We start from the raw sequence: 24,353 nt of genomic DNA, 5'->3' as shown, positions 1-24,353 counted from the left end.
CTATATGTACTTGTCACTTTTCCATGTGTTAGTTATGTCTTCTGAGCAGTTTGTCAGCTTTTGGACACCTTTGAAGGTGTTTTCTATGTGTTTCTATGTGTTTTTGTTTGCCTGCCATTGGTTTTAACGGTGTTCGAAGGTGTTCGACGAACAGTTCGACGAACAGTTCGGCGAACACACGGGTGTTCGACGAACCGAACTGAACTCGAACACTACGGGGGTGGCTGAACACTACTGATAATCATATGTGGCATGCAGAATTAGTGCTGTTGCTTAAAAAGCATCCAGCAACTATAGGGGTTAACACAGTCTCAATAGACAGGGAGTGGTAAGCAGAGCCCCAGGGGGATTGTGGGGAACTTGAATACTATTCTGGCTGCAGCTAAAGGGAGAAGTGATGTGTGTGATCTGTATTTCACCAAAGTGCAGGAAAGAGAACAGGATTCAAGGCCAGGGTGAAGCTCAACACAGGTCAGATACCCTGCACTGTTAATTCAGGAAGTCTGTCATTGGGCAGGAAGATAAGGACTGGAAGGAATTGTGTCTCAGAAATCATCTTCCTCTTCAAACCCTCCCCCCTCCAACTCCATGCATGATAAAAATGCTGTGTACGATTAAGTCCTTGTGAAGGAAAAACCATAGTTCTGTATGCATTAAAACTGTGCTGTACTATGCTACCAGATAATAGACTGTGTACTGCTGTGCTGCGAAGGAGACTGTACTGTTTTTACTGGATCTTGTTGCTCAATGAGACATTTACATTGCACTGGCTATGCTTTTTTAAATGTTATTGTTTTACCGTTTATGGGGACTGTTGTCAAATGTGTCTGGTCAGCAATTGAATCTGTCCTGTGCCCGAGACAAGCTGCAGCCTATGGCAGACCAAAATAACTGTTCCCCAGGATTCCAATGAATTCATGTAACTAATCTCACCCCTATCTGTACATAGGCGGTGTGCGTGTAACACATGATTACAATATCTGTGAGTGCAATACAGAGGACCAGTATACGAGGAGTCCTATACTGCCATTTATGATGAAGGAATCCATATCACCTGATAATCATATGTGGCATGCAGAAGTAGTGCTGTTGCTTCAAAAGCATTCAGCAACTAGAGGGGTTATCACAATCACAAGAGACAGGGAGTGGTTAGCAGAGCACAAGGTGGTTTGAGGGGGATTTTGTGTACTATTCTGGATGCAGCCAAAGGGAGAAGTGGTGTGTGTGTGATCTCTATCTCACAAAAGTGCAGGAAAGAGAACAGGATTCAAGTCCTGCCTGTAGCTCAACACAGGTTAGATACCCTGCACTGTTTGTACAGGAAGACTATCATGGGGCAAAAAAATAAGGACTGGAAGGAATTGTGTCACAGAGGTCATCTTCCTCATCTAACCACCCCCCCTCCATCTCCATGCATGATAAAGAATGCTGTGTAGAATTGAGTCCTTCTGAAGGAAAAACCTGTGGTTGTGTATCCAATAAATCTGTGCTGTACTGTGCTACCGATTAATAGACTGTGTACTGCTGTTCTTCAAAAGAGACTGTACTGTTATTACTTGAGCCTGATGCTCAAAGAGACATTTACATTGCACTTGCCGTGCCTCATTAAATGTTACTGTGCTACCGTTTATAAGGACTCTTGTCAAATGTGTCTGGTCAGCAATTGAATCTGTCCTGTGCCTGAGAGAAGCTGCAGCCTATGGTTGCCCGGAATAACGGTTCCCCCAGGATTCCAACAAGGGGGATTGTGGGGAACTTGTGTATTATTGTGGCTGCAGCCAAAGGGAGAAGTGGTGTGTATGATCGCTATTTCACAAAAGTGCAAGAAAGAGAACAGGATTCTTGTCCATGTTAAAGCTCAATACAGGTCAGATACCCTGCACTGTTTGTTCAGGAAGACTATCATTGGGCAGGAAAATAAGGACTGGAAGGAATTGTGTCACAAAGATCATCTTCCTCATCAAAACCCCCCCTCCATCTCCATGCAGGATAAAGAATGCTGTGTAGAATTTAGTCCTTCTGAAGTAAAAACCTGTGGTTGTGTATCCATTAAATCTGTGCTTCCGAATAAAAAAACTGTGTATTGCTGTGCTGCAAAAGAGACTGTACTGTTATTACTGGAGGTTGTTGCTCAATGAGACCTTTACATTGCACTGGCTAAGCTTCATTAAATGTTACTGTTTTACAGTTTATGAGGACTCTTGTCAAATGTGTCTAGTCAGCAATTGAATCTGTCCTATGCCTGAAAGAAGATGCAGCCTATGGACGCCCATAATAACCGTTCCCCCAGGATTCCAACGAATTCATATAACCGATCTTGCCCCTATCTGCACTTAGGCGGCATGCGTGTAACACATGATTACAATATCTGTGAGTGCAATACAGAGGACCAGTATACGAGGAGTCCTACACTGCCATATATGATGAAGGATTCCATATCACCTGATAATCATATGTGGCATGCAGAAGTAGTGCTGTTGCTTCAAAAGCATCCAGTAACTAGAGGGGTTAACACAGTCACAAGAGACAGGGAGTGGTTAGCAGAGCCTCAGGGGTATTGTATGGAATTTGTGTACTATTCTGACTGCAGCCAAAGGGAGAAGTGGTATGTGTGATCTGAATCTCACAAAAGTGCCGGAAAGAGAACAGGATTCAAATCCAGTGTGAAGCTCAACACAGGTCAGATACCCTGCACTGTTTGTTCAGGCAGCCTTTCATTGGGCAGGAAGATAAGGATTGGAAGAAATTGTGTCACAGAGGTCATATTCCTCATCAACCCCCCCCCCCCTCTATCTCCATACATGATAAAGAATGCTTTGTACAATTTAGTCCGTGTGAAGGAAAAACCTTTGGTTGTGTATCCATTAAAACTGTGCTGTACTATGCTACCAGATAACAGACTGTGCACTGCTGTGCTGGAAAGGAGACTGTACTGTTATTACTGGAGCCTGTTGCTCAAAGAGACATTTACTTTGCACTTGCCGTGCCTCATTAAATGATAATGTTCTACCGTTCATGAGGACTCTTGTCAAATGTGTCTGGTCAGCAATTGAATCTGTCCTGTGACTGAGAGAAGCTGCAGCTTATGGTTGCCCGGAACAACGGTTCCCCCAGGATTCCAGCATAATCATGTAACCAGTCTCGTCCCTATCTGAACTTAGGCGGCGTGAGTGTAACACATGATTTCAATATCTGTCAGTGCAATACAAAGGACCAATACACGAGTAGTCCTACAATGCCATTTATGAGGAAGGAATCCATATCACCAGATAATCATATGTGGCATGCAGAAGTAGTGCTGTTGCTTCAAAAGCATGCAGCAACTAGAGGGGTTAACACAGTCACAAGAGACAGGGAGTGGTTAGCAGAGTCTCAGGGGGATTGTGGGGAACTTGTGTACTATTCTCGCTGCAGCCAAAGGGAGAAGTGGTGTGTGTGTGATCTGTATCTCACAAAAGTGCAGGAAAGAGAACAGGATTCAAGTCCAGGGTGAAGCTCAAAACAGGTCAGATACCCTGCACTGTTAGATCAGGAAGCCTATCATCGGGCAGGAAGATATGGACTGGAATTTATTTTGTCACAGATATCATCTTCCTTATCAAACCCCCCTTCTCCATGCAAGATAAAGAATGCTGTGTACAATTGAGTCCTTGTGAAGCAAAATCCGTTGTTGTGTATCCATTAAACATGTGCTGTACTGTGCACATGTATAATAGACTGTGCACTGCTGTGATGCAAAGGAGACTGTACTGTTATTACTGAAGCCTGTTGCTCAAAGAACATTTACATTGCACTGGCCGTGCCTCATTAAATGTTGCTGTTCTACCATTTATGATGACTTTTGTCAGATGTGTCTTGTGAGCAATTGAATCTGTCCTGTGCCTGAGAGAAGCTGCAGCCTATGGTTGCCCGCAATAAGAGTTCACCCAAAATTCCAAAAAATTCATGTAACCGGTCTCGCCCCTAACTGAACTTAGACGGCGAGCCTGCAAAACATGATTACAATATCTTTGAGTGCAAAACAGAATACCAGTATACCAGTAGTCCTACACTGCCATTTATGATGAAGGAATCCATATCAACTGATAATCATATGTGGCATGCAGAATTAGTGCTGTTGCTACAACAACATGCAGCAACTAGAGGGGTTAACATAGTCACAATTGACAGAGAGTAGTTAGCAGAGCCCCAGGGGGAATGAGGGAAACATGTTTACTATTCTGTCTGCAGCCAAAGGGAGAAGTGATGAGTGTGATCTGTATCTCACAAAAGTGTAGGAAAGAGAACAGGAATCAATTCCAGGGTGAAGCTCAACAAAGGTCAGATACCCTGAACTGTTAGTTCAGGAAGTCTATCATCAGGAAGGAAGATAAGGAATGGAAGGAATTGTGTCACAGATAGTATCTCCCTCAACAACCCTCCCCCCTCCAACTCCATGCAGTCTAAAGAATGCTGTGTATAATTGAGTCCTTGTGAAGGAAAAACCTATGGTTGTGTATGCATTAAAAAACTGTGCTGTACTGTGCTACCGTATAACACACTGTGTACTGCTGTGCTGCAAAGGAGACTGTACTTTTTTTACTGGAGCTTGTTGCTCAAAGAGACATTTACATTGCACTGGCCATGCCTCATTAAATGTTACTGTTTTACCGTTTATGAGGACTCTTGTCAAATGTGTCTGGTCAGCAATTGAATCTGTCCTGTGCCTGGGAGAAGCTGCAGCCTATGGTTGCCCGGAATAACTGTTCCCCCAATATTCCAACAAATTCATGTAACCGGTCTCGCCCCTATATGAACTTAGGCAGCGTGCGTGTAACACATGATTACAATATCTGTGAGTGCAATACAGAGGACCAGTATACGAGGAGTCCTACACTGCAATTTATGATGAAGGAATCCATATCACCAGATAATCATATGTGGCATGCAAAAGTAGTGCTGTTGCTTCAAAAGCATCCAGAAACTACAGGTTTTAACACAGTCACAGGAGACAGGGAGTGGTTAGCAGAGCCCCAGGGGGATTGTGGGGAACTTGTGTCCTATTCTGGCTGCAGCCAAAGGGAGAAGTGGTGTGTGATCTGTATTTCACAAAAGTGTAGGAAAGAGAACAAGATTCAAGTCCAGGGTGAAGCTCAACACAGGTCAGATACCCTGCACTGTTAATTCAGGAAGTCTTTCATTGGGCAGGAAGATAAGGACTGGAAGGGATTTTGTCACATTGGATTATCTTCCTCATCAACCCCCCCCCATCCATTTCCATGCAACATAAAGAATGCTGTGTACATTTGAGTCCTTGTGAAGGAAAAACCTGTGGTTGTGTATGCATTAAAAATGTGCAGTACTGTGCTAACTGATAATAATCTGTGTACTGCTATGCTGCAGAGGAGACTATACTGTTATTACTGGAGCCTGTTGCTCAAAAAGACATTTACATTGCACTGGCTGTGCCTCATTAAATGTTACTGTTCTACCATTTACGAGGACTCTTGTCAAATGTGTCTGGTCAGCAATTGAATCTTTCCTGTGCCTGAGAGAAGCTGCAGCCTATGGTTGCCCATAATAACAGTTCCCCTAGTATTCCATTGAATTCATGTATCCGGTCTCGTTCCTATCGGAACTTAGGCGGTGTGCGTGCAACACATATGATTACAATAGCTGGGACTGCAATACAGAGGACCAGTATACAAGGAGTCCTACACTGCCATTCATGATAAAGGAATCCATATCACCTGATATATGTGGCATGCAGAAGTAGTGCTGTTGCTTCAAAAGCATCCGGCAACTAGAGTGGTTAACACAGTCGCAATAAACAGGGAGTGGTTAGCAGAACCCCAGGGGTATTGTGGAGAATTTGTGTACTATTCTGATTGCATCCAAAGGGAGAAGAGGTGTGTGTGATCTGTATCTCACAAAAGTACAGGAAAGAGAACAGGATTCAAGTCCAAGGTGAAGCTCAACACAGGTCAGATATCCTGCACTGTTAGTTCAGGAAGCCTTTCATTGGGCAGGAAGATAAGGACTGGAAGGAATTGTGTCACAGAAATCATCTTCCTCATCAAACCCCCCTCCATCTCTATGTACGATAAAGAATGCTGTGTACAATCGAGTCCTTTTGAAGGAAAAACCTGTGGATGTGTATCCATTAAAAATGTGCAGTACTGTGCTACCTGCTAATAAACTATGTACTACTATGCTGTAAAGGAGACTGTACTGTTATTACTGGAGCCTGTTGCTCAAAAATACATTTATATTGCACGGGCCATGCCTCATTAACTGTTACTATTCTACCGTTTATGAGGACTCTTGTCAAATGTGTCTGGTCAGCAATTGAATCTGTCCTGTGCCTGAGAGAAGCTGCAGCACATGGTTGCCCATAATAACAGTTCCCCCAGTATTCCATTGTATTCATGTATCCGGTCTCGTCCCTATCGGAACTTAGGCGGCGTGCGTGTAACACATATGATTACAATATCTGGGAGTGCAATACAGAGGACCAGTTTATGAGGAGTCCTACACTGCAATTTATGATGAATTATTCCATATCACCTGATAATCATATGTAGACTGCAGAAGGAGTGCTTTTGCTTCATATGCATCCAGCAACTAGAGGCGTTAGCACATTCACAAGCCACAGGGAGTGGTTAGCAGAGCCCCAGGGCGATTGTGGAGAATTTGTGTACTATTCTGACTGCAGCCAAAGTGAGTAGTGGTGTGTGTGATGTGTATCTCACAAAAGTGCAGGAAAGAGAACAGGATTCAAGTCCTGGGTGAAGCTCAACACAGGTCAGATACCCTGCACTGTTAGTTCAGGAAGTCTATCATTGGGCAGGAAGTTAAGGACTGGAAGGAATTGTGTCACAGATATCATCTTCCTCATCAAACACCCCCTCCAACTCCATGCATGATAAAGAATGCTGTGTACAATTGAGTCCTTGTGAAGGAAAAAACTGTGGTTGTGTCTCCATTAAAACTGTGCAGCTCTGTGCTACCTGAAAATAGACCGTGTACTGTTGCACTGCAAAGGAGACTGTACTGTTATTACTGGAGCCTGTTGCTCAAAGAGACATTTACTTTGCACTGGCCATGCTTCATTAAATGTTACTGTTCTACCGTTTATGAGGACTCTTGTTAAATGTGTCTAGTCAGCAATTGAATCTGTCCTGTGCCTGAGAGAAGCTGCAGCCTATGGTTGCACGGAACAACGTTTCCCCCAGGATTCCAAAAAATTAATGTAACCGGTCTCGCCCGAATCTGAACTTAGGCGGCGTCCATGTAACACATATGATTACAATATCTGTGAGTGCAATACAGAGGACCAGTATATGACAAGTCCTACACTACCATTTATGATGAAGGAATCCATATCACCTGATAATCATATGTGGCATGCAGAAGTAGTGCTGTTACTTCAAAAGCATCCAGCAGCTAGAAGGGTTAACACAGTCACAGGAGACAGGGAGTGGTTAGCAGAGCCCTGGGGAATTGTGGGGAACTTGTGTACTATGCAGGCTGTATCCACAGGTAGAAGTGCTGTGTGTGATCTATATCTCACAAAAGTACAGGAAAAAGAACAGGACTCAAGTGCAGTGTGAAGCTCCACACATATCAGATACCCTGCACTGTTAGCTCAGGAAGTCTATCATTGGGCAAGAAGATAAGAACTGGAAGGAATTGTGCCACAGAGATCATCTTCCTCATCAAACCCTCCCCCCTTCCATCGCCATGCAGGATAAGGAATGATGTGTAAAATTGAGTCCTTGTGAAGGAAAAGCCTGTGGTTGTGTATCCATTAAAACTGTGCTGTACTGTCCTACTGGATAATAGACTGTGTACTGCTGTGCTGCAAAGTAGACTGTACTGTTATTACTGGAGCGTGTTGCTTAATGAGACCTTTACATTGCACTGGCTATGCTTCATTAAATGTTACTGTTTTACCGTTTATGAGGACTCTTGTCAAATGTGTCTAGTCAGCAATTGAATCTGTCCTGTGCCTGAGAAAAGCTGCAGCCTATGGTCCCCAGAATAATGGTTCTCCCAGAATTCCAATGAATTAATGTAACCGTTCTCGCCCCTAACTGAACTTATTCGGTGTGCTTGTAACTCATATGATTACAATATCTGTTAATGCAATACAGAGGACAAGTATACGAGGAGTCCTACACTGCCATTCCTACATCCCCAGGGGGATTGAGGGGAACCTGTGTACTACTCTGGATGCAGGCAAAGGGAGAAGTGGTGTGTGTGATCTGTATCTCACAAAAGTGCAGCAAAGAGAGCAGGATTCAAGTCCAGGGTGAAGCTCAACACAGGTAAGATATCCTGCACTGTTAGTTCAGGAAGTCTATCATTGGGTAGGAAGATAAGAATTGGAAGGAATTGTGTCACAGAGAGTATCTTCCTCATCAAACCCTCCCCCCTCCATCTCCATGCAGGATAAAGATTGCTGTGTACAATTGAGTCCTTGTGAAGGAAAAGCCTGTGCTTGTATATGCATTAAAACTGTGCTGTACTGTGCTACCAAATAATAGATTTTGTACTGCTGTGCTGCAAAGGAGATTGTACTGTTATTACTGGATCCTGTTGCTCAAAGAGACATGTACATTGCACTGGTCATGCCTCACTAAATGTTACTGTTCTACCCTTTATGAGGACTCTTGTCAAATGTGTCTGGTCAGCAATTGAATCTGTCCTGTGCCTGAGAGAAGCTGTAGCCAATGGTTGCCCAGAATAATGGTTCCCCCAGGAGTACAACAAATTCATGTAACCGGTCTCGCCCCTATATGAACTTAGGCGGCGTGCATGTAACACATATCTTTTTTATATCTATGTGTGCAAAACAGAGGACCAGTATAAGAGGAGCCCTACGCTGCCATTTATGATGAAGGAATCAATATCACCTGATCATAATATGTGGCATGCAGAAGTAGTGCTGTTGCTTCAAAAGCATCCGGCAAATAGAGGGGTTACCACAGTCACAAGAGACAGGGAGTGGTTAGCAGAGCCCCAGGAGGATTGTGGGGAACTTATTTACTACTCTGGCCGCAGGCAAAGAGAGAAGTGGTGTGTGTTATCTGTATCTCACAAAAGTGCAGGAAAGAGAAGAGGATTCAAGTCCAGGGCGAAGCTCAACACAGGTCAGATACCCTGCACTGTTAGTTCAGGTAGTCTATAATTGTGCAGGAAGATAAGGACTGGAAGGAACTGTGTCACAGAGATCATCTTCTTCATCAAACGCCCACCTCCATCTCCATGAAAGATGAAGAATGCTGTATACAATTGAGTCCTTGTCAAGGAAAAGCCTGTGGTTGTGTATCCATTAAATCTGTGCTGTACTGTGCTACCGAATAATAGACTGTGTACAGCTGTGCTGCAAAGGAGAATGTACTGTTATCACTGGAGCCTGTTGCTCAAAGAGACATGTACATTGGGCTGGCCGTGCCTCACTAAATGTTACTGTTTTACCATTTATGAGGACTCTTGTCAAATGTGTCTAGTCAGCAATTGAATATGTACAGTGCCTGAGAGAAGCTGCTCGCTATGGTCGCCCAGAATAACGGTTCCCCCAGGATTCCAACGAATTCATGTAACCGTTATCGCCCCTATCTGAACTGAGGAGGTGTGCGTGTAACAAATATGATTAAAATACCTGGGATTGCAATACAGAGGGCCTGTATAAGAGGAGTCCTACACTGCCATTTATGATGAAGGAATCCATATCACCTGATAATCATATGTGGCATGCAGAAGTAGTGCTGTTGCTTCAAAAGCATCCAGCAAATAGAGGGGTTACCTCAGTCACAAGAGACAGGGAGTGGTTAGCAGAGCCCCAGGGGGATTGTGGGGAACTTATTTACTATTCTGGCTGCAGCCAAAGAGAGAAGTGGTGTGTGTGATCTGTTTCTCACACAAGTGCAGGAAGGAGAACAGGATTCAAGTCCAGGATGAAGCTCAACACAGGTCAGATACCCTGCACTGTTAGTTCAGGAAGTCTATCATTGGGCAGGAAGATAAAGACTGGAAGGAATTGTGTCACAGAGATCATCTTCCTCATCAAACTCCCCCTCTCCATCTCCATGCAGGATAAAGAATGCTATGTACAATTGAGTCCTTGTGAATAAAAAGCCTGTTGTTCTGTATCCATTAAAAGTGTGCTGTACTGTGCTACCGGATAATAGACTGTGTACTGCTGTGCTGTATAGGAGACTGCACTGTTATTACTGGAGCCTGTTGCTCAAAGAGACATTTACATTGCACTGGCCATGCCTCATTAGATGTTACTGTTCTACAGTTTATGAGGACTCTTGTCAAATGTGTCTAGTCAGCAAATGAATTTGTCCTGTGCCTGAGAGAAGCTGCAGCCTATGGTTGCCCGGAATAACGGTTCCCCAAGAATTCCAGCAAATTCATGTCACTGATCTCGCCTCTTTCTGAACATAGGCGGCGTGTGTGTAACACATGATTACAATATCTGTGAGTGCAATACAGAGGACCAGTATACGAGGAGTCCTACACTGATATTTATGATGAAGGAATCCATATCACCTGACAATCATTTGTGGCATGCAGAATTAGTGCTGTTGCTTCAAAAGCATCCAGCAACTAGAGCGGTTAACACAGTCACAAGAGCCAAGGAGTAGATAGCAGAGACCCTGGGGATTGTGGGGAACTTGTGTGCTATTCTGACTGCAGCCAAAGGGAGAAGTGATGTGTGTGATCTGTATCTCACAAAGGTGGAGGAAAGAGAACAGGATTCAAGTCCAGGGTGAATCTCAACACAGGTCAGATACCCTGTACGTTTAGTTCAGGAAGTCTATCATTGGAAAGGAAGATAAGGACTGGAAGGAATTGTGTCAAAGAGAACATCTCCCTCATCAACCCCCCCCCACTCTCCATCTCCATGCAGGATAAAGAATGATGTGTACAATTGAGTAAATGTGAAGTAAAAACCTTTGGTTGTGTATCCATTAAAAATGTGCTGTACTGTGCTACCTGATAATAGACTGTGTACTGCTATGCTGCAAAGGAGACTGTACTGTTATTACTGGAGCCTGTTGCTCAAAAAGACATTTACATTGCACTGGCCGTGCCTCATTAAACGTTACAGTTCTACCATTTATGAGGACTCTTGTCACATGTGTCTGGTTAGCAATTGAATCTGTCATGTGCCTGAGAGAAGCTGCAGCCTATGGTTGACCGGAATAACAGTTCCCACAGTGTTCCATCGAATTCATGTATCCGGTCTCGTCCCTATCTGAACTTAGGCGGCGTGCTTGTAACACATATGAATGCAATACCTGGGACTGAAATACAGAGGACCAGTATACGAGGAGTCCTACACTGCCATTCATGATGAAGGAATCCATATCACATGATATATGTGGCATGAAGAAGTAGTGCTGTTGCTTCAAAAGCATCCGGCAACTAGAGGGGTTAACACAGTCACAACAGAAAGGGAGTGGTTAGCAGAACCCCAGGGGTATTGTGGAGAATTTGTTTACTATTCTGACTGCAGCCAAAGGGAGAAGTGGTGTGTGTGATCTGTATCTCACAAAAGAGCAGGAAAGAGAACAGGATTCAAGTCCAGGGTGAAGCTCAACACAGGTCAGATACCCTGCACTGTTAGTTCAGGAAGTCTTTCAATGGTCAGGAAGATAAGGACTGGAAGGAATTGTGTCACAGAAATCATCTTCCTCATCAAACCCCCCTCCATCTCCATGTATGATAAAGAATGCTGTGTACAATTGAGTCCTTGTGAAGGAAAAACCTGTGGATGTGTATCCATTAAAAATGTGCAGTACTGTGCTATCTGGTAATAGACTGTACTGTTATTACTGGAGCCTGTTGCTTAAAAAGACATTTACCTTGCACTGGCCATGCCTCATTAACTGTTACAGTTCTACCTTTTATGAGGACTCTTGTCAAATGTGTCTGTTCAGCAATTGAATCTGTCCTTTGCCTGAGAGAAGCTGCAGCCTATGGTTGCCGTAATAACAGTGCCTTATCTGAACTTAGGCAGCGTGCGTGCAACACATATGATTGCAATACCTGGGAGTGCAATACAGAGGACCAGTTTACGAAGAGTCCTACACTGTAATTTATGATGAATTAATCCATATCACCTGATGATCATAGGTAGCATGCAGAAGTAGTGCTGTTGCTTCAAAAGCATCCAGCAACTAGAGGGGTTAGCACAGTCACAAGAGACAAGGAGTGGTTATTTGAGCCCCAGGGGGATTATGGTGAATTTGTGTACTATTCTGACTGCAGCCAAAGTGAGTAGTGGTGTGTGTGATGTGTATCTCACAAAAGTGCAGTAAAGAGAACAGGATTCAATTCCTGGGTGAAGCTCAACACAGGTCAGATACCCTGCACTGTTAGTTCAGGAAGTCTATCATTGGGCAGGAAGATAAAGACTGGAAGGAATTGTGTCACAGAGATCATCTTCCTCATCAAACTCCCCCCCTCCATCTCCATGCAGGATAAAGAATGCTGTGTACAATTGAGTCCTTGTGAATAAAAAGCCTGTTGTTGTGTATCCATTAAAAGTGTGCTGTACTGTACTACAGGATAATAGACTGTGTACTGCTGTGCTGTAAAGGAGACTGTACTGTTATTACTGGAGCCTGTTGCTCAAAGAGACATTTACATTGCACTGGCCATGCCTGATTAGTAGAGATGAGCTTTGTTCTACTCGAACTGTTCGCCAATCTCAAATTCGAGCTGTTTTGGGCGGTGTTCGAGCCGTTCGGCGAACACGAACAATTTGAGAAAAATTCGGCTGTTCGAGGTTATGTTCGATAACTGTTCGTGCACCAAAATCATAACTGGATTTTTTCTCAGTAATGATGAAAATTAATGTTAATACGCAGTTTGAGTGTACAGCGGGGTGGGGGGAGGGGCAGGGGATGGATCTCTGCAGGAACAATGAAGATCTCCATTTTTTTTTTCTCTTTCTCGCATTTACAGTGGGGAGGTGCAATCTGTCAGCCTATCAGCAGCGCACACACGGAGCGAAGTGCTTTTTTTCACACAAGCAAGGGCATGTGTCATTGGCAGTGTATGTCACATGTCCTTGCCCTATAAGACCAAGCCATTTTCCCCGTCGCCACCATTTTCTCACTGCTGCAGCTGTGTGTTAGACGGCACCGCTGTTGCTGTGTGCGCTATACCTTGTTAATTTCAAGCCAATTTTCGCACAAATCTACAGATAGCTTGGGAGTAGGGAATAGTTGTGATTGCAGTCATTTTAAGGACTAGGTTACAGCATTTCCTACGACTTTTATCAGGCAGGTCTGTGCTCTTGAATAGATAGATTGTGGGAGTAAAGACTAATTGTAATTGGAGTCCTTTTCAGGACTAGGTTACATCAGTTCCCATCAGTTTTTGCCAGGCAGGTCTGTGCCAGTGCTGTGTAAGTTTTTTTTCACAGCATTTGGCTGAATCTAGCAAAGCTAATCCTTTTTGGCCTATTGCAGAGTGTGTTAATCAGTGGAGTAGCCTATCTGTGTTGCAAGATATACCACCTGTGTATAGAATACCAATTTTTTTACTGCACCTAGTGAAGTAAAATCTTTTGGGCATAGCATCATTCTAATAGTCCATCTATACTGACCTCCATCAGGTTGCAAATTGAATATAATTTTTTTCTGCATCTAGCTCTGAAAAAATATTGGGCTTCTAGCTGTGTGTGGGACTTGTTCTATTAATCCATCTATACAGACCTCCATCAGGTTGCAAACTGAATATATTTTTTTCTGCATCTACCTCTGAAAAAATATTGGGCTTCTAGCTGTGTGTGGGACTTGTTGTATTAGTCCATCTATACTGACCTCCATCAGGTTGCAAACTGAATATATTTTTTTCTGCATCTACCTCTGAAAAAATATTGGGCTTCTAGCTGTGTGTGGGACTTGTTCTATTAATCCATCTATACAGACCTCCATCAGGTTGCAAACTGAATATATTTTTTTCTGCATCTACCTCTGAAAAAATATTGGGCTTCTAGCTGTGTGTGGGACTTGTTGTATTAGTCCATCTATACTGACCTCCATCAGGTTGCAAACTGAATATATTTTTTTCTGCATCTACCTCTGAAAAAATATTTTGCTTCTAGCTGTGTGTGGGACTTGTTCTATTAATCCATCTATACAGACCTCCATCAGGTTGCAAACTGAATATATTTTTTTCTGCATCTACCTCTGAAAAAATATTGGACTTCTAGCTGTGTGTGGGACTTGTTGTATTAGTCCATCTATACTGACCTCCATCAGGTTGCAAACTGAATATATTTTTTTCTGCATCTACCTCTGAAAAAAATATTGGGCTTCTAGCTGTGTGTGGGACTTGTTCTAATAATCCATTTATACAGACCTCCATCAGGTTGCAAACTGAATATATTTTTTTCTGCATCTACCACTGAAAAAATATGTGGCCTTCTAGCAGTGTGTGGGACTTTCTCTATTAGTCCATCTATACTGACCTCCATCAGGTTGCAAACTGAATATAATTTTTTTCTGCATCTAGCTCTGAAAAAATATTTGGCCTTCTAGCATTGTGTGGGACTTTCTCTATTAGTCCATCTATACTGACCTCCATCAGGTTGCAAATTAAAAATCATTTTTATCTGCATCTACAGTACCTCTGAAAAAATATTTGGGCTTCTAGCTGTGTGTGGGACTTGTTCTATTAGTCCATCTATACTGACCTCCATCAGGTTGCAAATTGAATATAATTTTTATCTGCATCTAGCTCTGAAAAAATATTTGGCCTTCTAGCAGTGTGTGGGACTTTCTCTATTAGTCCATCTATATTGACCTCCATCAGGTTGCAAATTAAAAATAATTTTTATCTGCATCTACCTCTGAAAAAATATTTGGGCTTCTAGCTGTGTGTGTGACTTGTTCTATTACTCCATCTATACTGACCTCCATCAGGTTGCAAACTGAATATATTTTTTTCTGCATCTACCTCTGAAAAAATATTGGGCTTCTAGCTGTGTGTGGGACTTGTTGTATTAGTCCATCTATACTGACCTCCATCAGGTTGCAAATTGAATATAATTTTTATCTGCATCTAGCTCTGAAAAAATATTTGGCCTTCTAGCAGTGTGTGGGACTTTCTCTATTAGTCCATCTATACTGACCTCCATCAGGTTGCAAACTGAATATATTTTTTTTCTGCATCTACCTCTGAAAAAATATTGGGCTTGTAGCTGTGTGTGGGACTTGTTCTATTAATCCATATATACAGACCTCCATCAGGTTGTAAACTGAATAAAAAATTTTTCTGCATCTACCTCTGAAAAAATATTTGGGCTTCTAGCTGTGTGTGGGACTTGTTCTATTAGTCCATCTATACTGACCTCCATCAGGTTGCAAATTGAATATAATTTTTTTCTGCATCTAACCCAGCCAATAGTTTTGGCCTAATACCACAGTTTGGCCACTCAGCTCTGCTCGGTTCCCATCCATTGTTTTTTTGTGCAAACAACTCCAGAGTTGTGAATTAGTTAACCACCAAAATGAGTGGAAAAAGGCCTGCTGCTGGTGGAAAGGGGAATAGGCGTGTTGGGAAGGGGAAAAAAGGTTGTGTCCGTGGGGTAGGTGTTAAAGCAACAGTAACATCTGCAGAAGAAAGACCATCTTCCAGCCAAACTAAAATGTCTACTTCTTTTAGCGGACAATGTGATAAGATCCCTTTCTTACGGCCACGCCAATCGCTACAAATTCCAGATGAGGCACAAAAACAGCAGGTGCTTCAACGGATATCAAGTGCTCCTTTAAGTGGTCTCTCCTCCACATCAACTTCAACATCACAAATACTCCAGTCCTCAAAGGTGTCACCCCAATCGCACTTGCTTCCTCACAGCTCCCAAATCTCCAGCTGCCCGTCTGAGTATGAGGTAGAACAGATGGTTGAGTCTGCAGAGCTGTTTACTCATACTATAGCCTGGGAATCAGAGGTCGACTCCAGCGCTTCTGTGAATCCAGACGAGGAAATGATCTGCACTGATGCCCAGAATCTTTATGAGTCGGATCCAGGACCAGACGCAGAAGGTTCTGACCATAATGTTGACCCTCATTCCCAAACTGTAACTCCTTTTGGTGGAGACAATGAGGAAGACGATGATAAGACTCAAATACCTGATTGGAGCGACAACTTTAGTTTTTTGTCAGGGCAGGAACAGGTTGGCTCTGAGGACGACGGGTGTGATAACGCACAGGGTGATGATGATGAGGTTGGAGATCCCACTTACTGTCAACCCACAGTCAGCCAAGAGATGAGGTCAGCAGAGGAGGTGGAGGAAGATGCTAGTGACGACGAGGTCAGGTTGCGCCTTCCTGGACAGAGACGTAGTACTGGAAACACGTCAACAACTGCATCCTCAAACACAACTCTGCCTCTCACCACAAGTCGTGGTGGCTCTTCAGGTCGCATGGGTGCTAAGCCTTGCATAGCCTGGGCATTTTTTCAGATCGATAAAGATGACCCAACTCGTGTTATCTGTAACATTTGTCAGCAAAAGCTAAGTAGAGGCCAAAAAATACATAGTTTGAGTACTTCATGCATGAACCGGCACATGGACATGAAGCATAAGTTGCAGTGGGAAGCTCAGTGTGCTACAATGCGGCCTAGCCGGCCGGGCCAACCACCGTCTGCCATATCTTGTGCATCCGCGGCCTCTTAATCCTCTGTGACTGGGGGGACAGCAGTCACACCTGTTTTGGGGCGCAGACCTGCCACCTCTTTACCCGCAACAGCCAGCGTGATTAGCAGGTCATCATTTTCTTTGGAAGTGGTAACACCAGCTGGTGTTGAGCGCTGTCCGACATCGATAGCACCACCTTTGGATCAAGGCAACCTAACATGTCAGCCTGCATCTTCCTCACAGACCGGCAGTTTGCCGGGGACACCCTTATCAACCCCGTCTAAGCACAATAGCCAGCCCTCGGTCCCTCAGATGTGGACAAGTAAAAGACCATTTCCTCCTAGCCATGAGAAAGCTAAGAGGTTGAATTTCACCATCTGCAAGCTCTTGGCTACAGAAATGCTGCCTTTCCGCCTGGTGGACACAGAGGATTTTCGAGACCTTATGTCCGTCGCAGTGCCCCAGTACCAGATGCCCAGTCGGCACTACTTCTCAAAGAAAGGTGTGCCTGCGCTCCACCAGCATGTCGCACACAACATCACCGCTTCTTTGAGAAACTCTGTGTGTGACAGGGTGCATTTCACCACAGACACTTGGACGAGGAGGCATGGACAGGGGCGTTACATGTCGCTGACTGGGCACTGGGTAACTATGGTGACAGCAGGACAAGGGGCTGCTGTCCAAGTCTTGCCGTCCCCACGAGTTGTGCGTCAATCCTCTTTATGTCAAAGTTCCTCCACTGCTTCTGCCTCCTCAACCTCCTCTCGGTCTTCCACCTGCACCAAAAGCCTGTCTGGTCATGCCACAAGCTTTCTAACTGCGCAGAAGGGATCCTGCACACCTCCTTACTATACTGGCAGTAGGGCTCAACGCCATCAGGCGGTTTTTACATTGAAATGTCTGGTAAATGTGAGTCACACAGCTGAGGAGTTGTGGTCAGCTCTGGAGAACCAATTTCATGAATGGTTGTCTCCACTGGACCTGAAACCAGGGAAGACCGTGTGCGACAATGCTGCAAACCTGGGTGCGGCCCTTCGCCGGGGCAATGTCACACACGTGCCTTGTATGGCTCCCGTGTTGAACCTGGTTGTCCAGCAATTTTTAGCCCACTATCCCAGACTAGATGGCCTTCTGCAGAGGGCACGGTCGCTGTGTGCTCACTTCCGCCGTTCGCATCCCGCAGCTCAGCGACTTACATCTCTACAGAAGTCGTTGGGCCTGCCACTTCACCGGCTAAAATGCGATGTGCCTACCCGGTTGAATTCAACTCTGCACATGTTGCAGCGACTGTGGCAGCACCGACAAGCCCTGGTGCAATACGTTCTGACGTATAGCCTGGGCCAACGAGATCCAGAGGTGGGGCAAATCATGCTGGAGGAGTGGTCTCAGATCATGGACCTATGCACCCTTCTGCACAGTTTTGAAATGGCGACGAAGATGTTTAGTGCTGACGATGCCATTATCAGCATGACTATTCCGGTGATTTACATGTTGGAGCACATGTTAAACAGAATTCGGAGTCAGGTGGTGGCACAAGAGGAGGTGGAGGAAGTAGAGGAGGAGGAGTTGTATGCGGAAGGGCTAACATCTGCAAGGTCCAGACGGTCGGCAGCACCAAGGCGGCAGGCATGTGAGGGTGGGGGAGATAGTTTTACCAGGGCGCATGGTAGCAGCCAAACTAGTGAGGAAGGTGCAGGAGCCCAGGAAGAAGTGGAGGACGAACTGATGGAAGACTCATCAGATGAGGGAGACCTTGATCACATTTCTGTTGTGCGAGGTTGGGGGGAGAGGACAGAGGAAGGAAGCATGAATGTTACCTCACCACCAACACAACAGGGACTTGGTGCTCCTGGATGCGCAACACACATGAGTGCCTTCTTGGTGCACTACCTGCAACATGACCCTCGAATTGTGAGAATTAGAAATAATCCTGACTACTGGGTTGCCACACTGTTAGATCCCCGGTACAAAAGTAAATTTGCAGAAATTATTCCTGCCATAGAAAGGGATGCACGCATGCAGGAGTATCAGCAGAGACTGTTGCAGAATCTTACATGTGCTTTAACACAAAATACCAGTGGTGCACGTAGTGAATCTCACAGTTCCAACTTGCCAACCGTGGGACCGTCAAGTGTTCAGCACTCAAACCGTAACAGAACCACAGTATCTGCTGGTAACATCAATTTTGCGGAATCATTTCACCACTTTTTTAGCCCATCCTTTGCAAGGCCACAGGAGAGAAGAAGTCTGACACATAGTCAACGCCTAGAGACGATGGTACAGGAGTATCTCCAAGTAAACATTGAAGCCATGACTGTGTCACTGGACCCTTGCTCTTTTTGGGCTTCCAATCTGGATAAATGGCCGGAGATAGCCACTTACGCCTTGGAGATCTTGTCATGCCCCGCAGCCAGCGTTCTGTCTGAACGTGTGTTCAGCGATGCTGGTGGTGTGCTGACAGATAAGCGCACGCGGCTCTCCACTGATAATGTAGACAGACTCACGTTCATAAAGATGAACAAATCATGGATCCGAAACGACTTTTCTACCCCTGTGTCATCCTGGGGAGAGTAAAAGCTTGATGATTGGTTAAAATCACCCTACCAACTGTTTTAAGCTTTCAAATTACTAATCATGTTTAACTGTATCTTGGCTGGAAAATAATTTGGGCTTTGTAGCAGTGTGCAGCACTGATTCTATTAGGCCATCTATAATAAGCTCTACCAGATTTAAAATTACTAATCATGTTTATCTGTATCTTGACTGGAAAATAATTTGGGCTTTGTAGCAGTGTGCAGCACTGATCCTATTAGGCCATCTATACTAAAGCTTCACCAGATTTAAAATTAATAATAATTTTTAGCTGCATCTAGCCTGGAAAATAATTTTGGGGCTCCGAGATGCGCAAGACACATAAGTGCCTTCTTGCTGCACTACCTGCAGCATGACCCTCATATTGTCAGAATTCGAAGTAATCATGACTACTGGGTTGCCACACTCTTAGATCCCCCAAACTTTTCGATCAACCTTTTCATTTTAATAAAGACCAAAAAAATGGTCATTTTTGAAATTATAAGCATTAGCAGGTTGTTAGAAACTGAAATCAAACAGTTTTCAACTCAAAACTTTATTCTAGGTGATGTTACATTTTCACATAGGACCCCTTGTTCGAAAGGAGCTTCTGAACTCTCTCGTCCATTGAATTTGTCAGGTTTTGGATGGTTTCTGCTTCAATTGTTTTGCATGAGGACAGAATACCCTCCCAGAGCTGTTGCTTAGATGTGAACTGCCTCCCGCCATCATAGACACTCCTTTTAATGATGCTCCAAAGGTTCTGAATGGGGTAGAGGTCAGGGGAGCATGGGGGTCACACCATAAGTTTGTCCCCTTTTATGCCCATATCAGCCAGAGATGCAGATGTTTTATGTGCAGCATGAGATGGTGCATTATCATGCAAAAAAATGATCTTGCTGTGAAATACACGGTTCTTCTTCTTGAACCATGGCAGGAAGTGCTGTTTGAGAAAATCCACATACATTATGGAGTTCATCTTTAGCGCCTTCAGGGATCCTAAAGGGGCCGACAATCTCTCTCCCCATGATTCCAGCCCAAAACATTACTCCACCTCCTCCTTGTTGGCGCTGTAGCCGTGTTTGCGTGGGGTGTCCATCAACCAGCCATCCTCCACTCCATCCATCTGGACCATTGAGCGCTGCACGGCACTCATCCGTGAACAAAACAGTTTTGAAATCAGTCTTCATGTAATGTTTGGCCCACTGGAGCCATTTCTGCTTGTGTGACGTGGATAGAGGAGGTCGACAGGATGGCATATGCACAGCTGCAAACCTCTGAAGGACCCTGCATCTTGTTGTTCGGGGGACGTTAAAGGCACCAGCAGCTTCAAAAACTTGTCTGCTGCTATGACAAGGCTTTTTTGCCGCTGCTCTTTCAACCTGACGTAATTGCCTGTAGGAAAGAGTCCTCAATTTGCCCTTATCAGCACACACATGTGTGTACTGTGAATCAGCTACATACTTCTTGATTGCCAAGACACTTCATCCTGATCATCGCACAATGTTGATTGTAGTCATGCCTTGACCTAAACACTCCACAATTTGTTGCTTCTCAGCAGCCGACACATCCTTTTTCTTTCCCATTTTGGCAGAAAATGTAGGCTGCTTAATAATGTGAGACAGTCTTCTTAAGTAGTCTTGCCTTTCATTGGACACACCTGCCAAACTAATTAGCACAGGTGTCTGCAATTGCTTACAGTGATATAAAGAGCCCTGACACACATCACCATCAATGAGTTTAACTGACAAACAAACAAATTCTTCCCTTATCACTCCTAAACACTTTTTGCATAATAATTTGGAACACAGTGTACATGTGCTTTTCTACAAAACACCAGTGGTTCACGTAGTGAACCTTACAGTTCTAACTTGCCAACCGTGGTCTGTATGGAGTTGTTCAATAAAGGGCCCAAAATTAAGATAACATAGATGGGAGAGGTCTCTATGAATAGGAATTCCTAAGTATTTGACACCCTGTGAGGGCCAGGCAAAGGGAAAGTTGGACTGGATGGAATCCTATATGGATTTGGGGAGGGAGACATCGAGGGCCTCAGACTTCGCTGCATTGATTTTAAAATTTGACCATGTAACAAAGTGATCTATTTCAGCCATAACAGCATGGATGGATATATGTGATTGAGTGATATATACTAGGACATCATCAGCAAATAGAGAGCACTTGTACTCGGTGCCTCCCACCTCAATCCACCTAATATTGGGGTTATGGTGAATTGATGAGAGCAGGTGCTCCGTCACTAGGATGTATAAGAGAGGGGACAGAGAACATCCCTGCCTTGTCCCATTGGTGATTGTGAAAGGTGATGAAAATGTTCTGACGCGCCCCCTGGGCCTTGGGACACCCGGAGCCGGACCCTTTTTGGTGGATGCTGGTGGTTGTAGTCTCCGTGGTGGCGACCCGGTTCCGTGGCTCAGGGCGGTCAAACCAGTGGCGGAACTATTTATGTGGTTTTGATGTTTAAATGTCCGACTACGCCACCCGTGGATTGCGGTCAGAATGAACCGCCGCTCCAGGGCAGACCGCTGAGGCTGGTGTTGTAGGTGCAGCAGAGCGTAGCATAACTCCCCACGGGAGGAGTATAGCCTCAGGGCAGTGTATGCGGAGGATGGGGGTGATGGTGCAGGGCAGCAGCAGTAACGACACGGAGTCAGTGATGCAGTCCAGGGCCTTTACTCACAGTTCTTATTATCCAGACCACGTCTGCAGGTAACGGCTGCCCACATCGTACTGTGCTCACCAGGTGAGGGGCTCAGACAACTCCCAGATAACTTTGGAGCGCTTCACAGGACCACCTTTGTGTGTCCTTTGTCTGGCCTTTCTTACCAACCCTTCTGTCCGGCTGCCTCGGGCCTCCTCTTGGCAAACTTGGCGCCAGTTTCCCTGACCCTATGTGGTGCCTTCCTAGCGGGTGTAGCGAGGGGCTGCGCCACATAAAATGTCACAGCCTCCTGTTTCTAGCTGAGGGTCATTTCCTGCCTCCACTAGTTTCGGGGACCGGTCTCCCCCTTTGGCCTGACCCCTCCATGCAGGTGGATTCGGGCGTGCGGTGGCGACTCGCCCGTCCGCACCACTGGGATCCCTTCGTTCCTCGTTCCTGGAGCCTTCTCCGCTCCTCTTCCTTCCTTCTCCATTTTCCAGGCCTGGGCCTCTGTTACTAGGCCCGCCTCCGGAGCAGAGCTCATGCAGAGCCCCTGCTCCCTGCCACTTCTGCTCAGACTTCTCTGCACTGAACTAAGATGGTGCCCACCTTTTATACTCCCTTCTCAATGCACCCAGGAACTGATTCCTCCCTGCTCCTGCACTTTAGGGTTCCCCTTCCTCAGTGTTCCCTCCCCCCACTCCAGCCAGGGACAGGGACTGTCGTGCCCATCTCAGGGGCATATTGGTCGCCCTGCCCCACGGCAATGTGGTGTAATGCATGCAGGTGTCGGGTCCTGATCCACACTACATCCTTACCTGAGAGTGAGATATCACACCTCTGGGTGAGGTGCAATACCTCTGTAGCAACCGAGCCCTCAGGGTGCTACAGTTCCATTTATCTGCAGCCTAGGTGACGTATTGCGATACAGGGCCGTGACTTTGGCTATAAAAGGGTCCCCTAGACCCCTACCCCAAGCTTTTTAAGAGAATCATATATGGCGTGCCAGGAGACTCTATGGAATGCTTTCTCAGCATCCAACGAGAGTATCTAATTACAAATTTTTAACTGCATCTAGCCCAGGAAATACTTTGTGCTTAGTTGCAGTGTCTGCTAGTCAGAGGATTATCCCGGCTGTTAAGCAAGCTACACCACCTGTAGTTTGGACACTTAATTTTTTCAAAGGAAATGCTTCGGGACCACGGGATACTCAGTGAAGAGCATCAGGAGGCACCCCAAGGCATAGGGGCTGGGACTGGCAGTAAGATGCCTTGCGGTGGACAGCCGAGCTCGATCCTTATAAAAGCTTTTTAACTGCAGCAGCTTTAGTGGACGCTACTGGAGCTGGAATTACGCGGCTGCTGGCATGAGACTTGCCCTCCAATAGATCCTTGTAAATGGATTTAAAGTGTATTCATTCAAATTAGAGAGACAATTTAAATTAAAAAGCTTAGAGTTGCCTCCACCACAGGGGGGCTCGCTCGACCCACCAGCGGACAGGCACCAGTATTGGGAGAGGGGGGCTGGCCGTCAGGGTTCACCGCGGCTCTGGCACAAACCCGGCGACGCGGAGGTGGCACGGGCAGGAGCGGACTGAACGTGTCGGCTTCTCACTTTTTGCATTTCAGAAGGGCATGACATGCCTATATCTGTGTCTCCCCCTCCTTTTACTCCTCCACCTCTTTTCCTTTCGCATGACTATATGTACTTGTCACTTTTCCATGTGTTAGTTGTGTCTTCTGAGCAGTTTGTCAGCTTTTGGACACCTTTGAAGGTGTTTTCTATGTGTTTCTATGTGTTTTTGTTTGCCTGCCATTGGTTTTAACGGTGTTCGAAGGTGTTCGATGAACAGTTCGACGAACAGTTCGGCGAACACACGGGTGTTCGACGAACCGAACCGAACTCGAACACTACGGTGGTGGCTCAACACTAATCAGCAATTCAATCTGTCCTGTGCCTGAGAGAAGCTGCAGCCTATGGTCACCCAGAATTCCAATGAATTCATGTAACCGGTCTCGCCCCTATCTGAACTTATTCGGTGTTCTTGTAACACATATGATTACAATATCTGTGAGTGCAATACAGAGGAACAGCATACGAGGAGTCCTACACTGCCATTTATGATGAAGGAATCCATATCACCTGATAATCATATGTGGCATGCAGAAGTAGTGCTGTTGCTTAAAAAGCATTCAGCAACTAGAGAGGTTAACACAGTCACAAGGGACAGGGAGGGGTTAGCACGGCCCCAGGGAGATTGTGGGGAACTTGTGTACTGTTCTGGATGCAGCCAAAGGGAGAAGTGGTGTGTGTGATCTGTATCTCACAAAAGTGCAGGAAAGAGAACAGGATTCAAGTCCAGGGTGAAGTTCAACACAGGTCAGATACCCTGCATTGTTAGTTCAGGAAGTCTATCATTGGGCTGGAAGATAAGGACTGGAAGTAATTGTGTCACAGAGAGTATCTTCCTTATAA

The sequence above is a fragment of the Phyllobates terribilis genome, unplaced genomic scaffold (genome assembly GCF_046119375.1).
Source record: "Phyllobates terribilis strain yellow unplaced genomic scaffold, ASM4611937v1 Scaffold_7__3_contigs__length_470593459, whole genome shotgun sequence".
Lineage (NCBI taxonomy): Eukaryota > Metazoa > Chordata > Amphibia > Anura > Dendrobatidae > Phyllobates > Phyllobates terribilis.
This window is presented reverse-complemented; position numbering follows the sequence as displayed.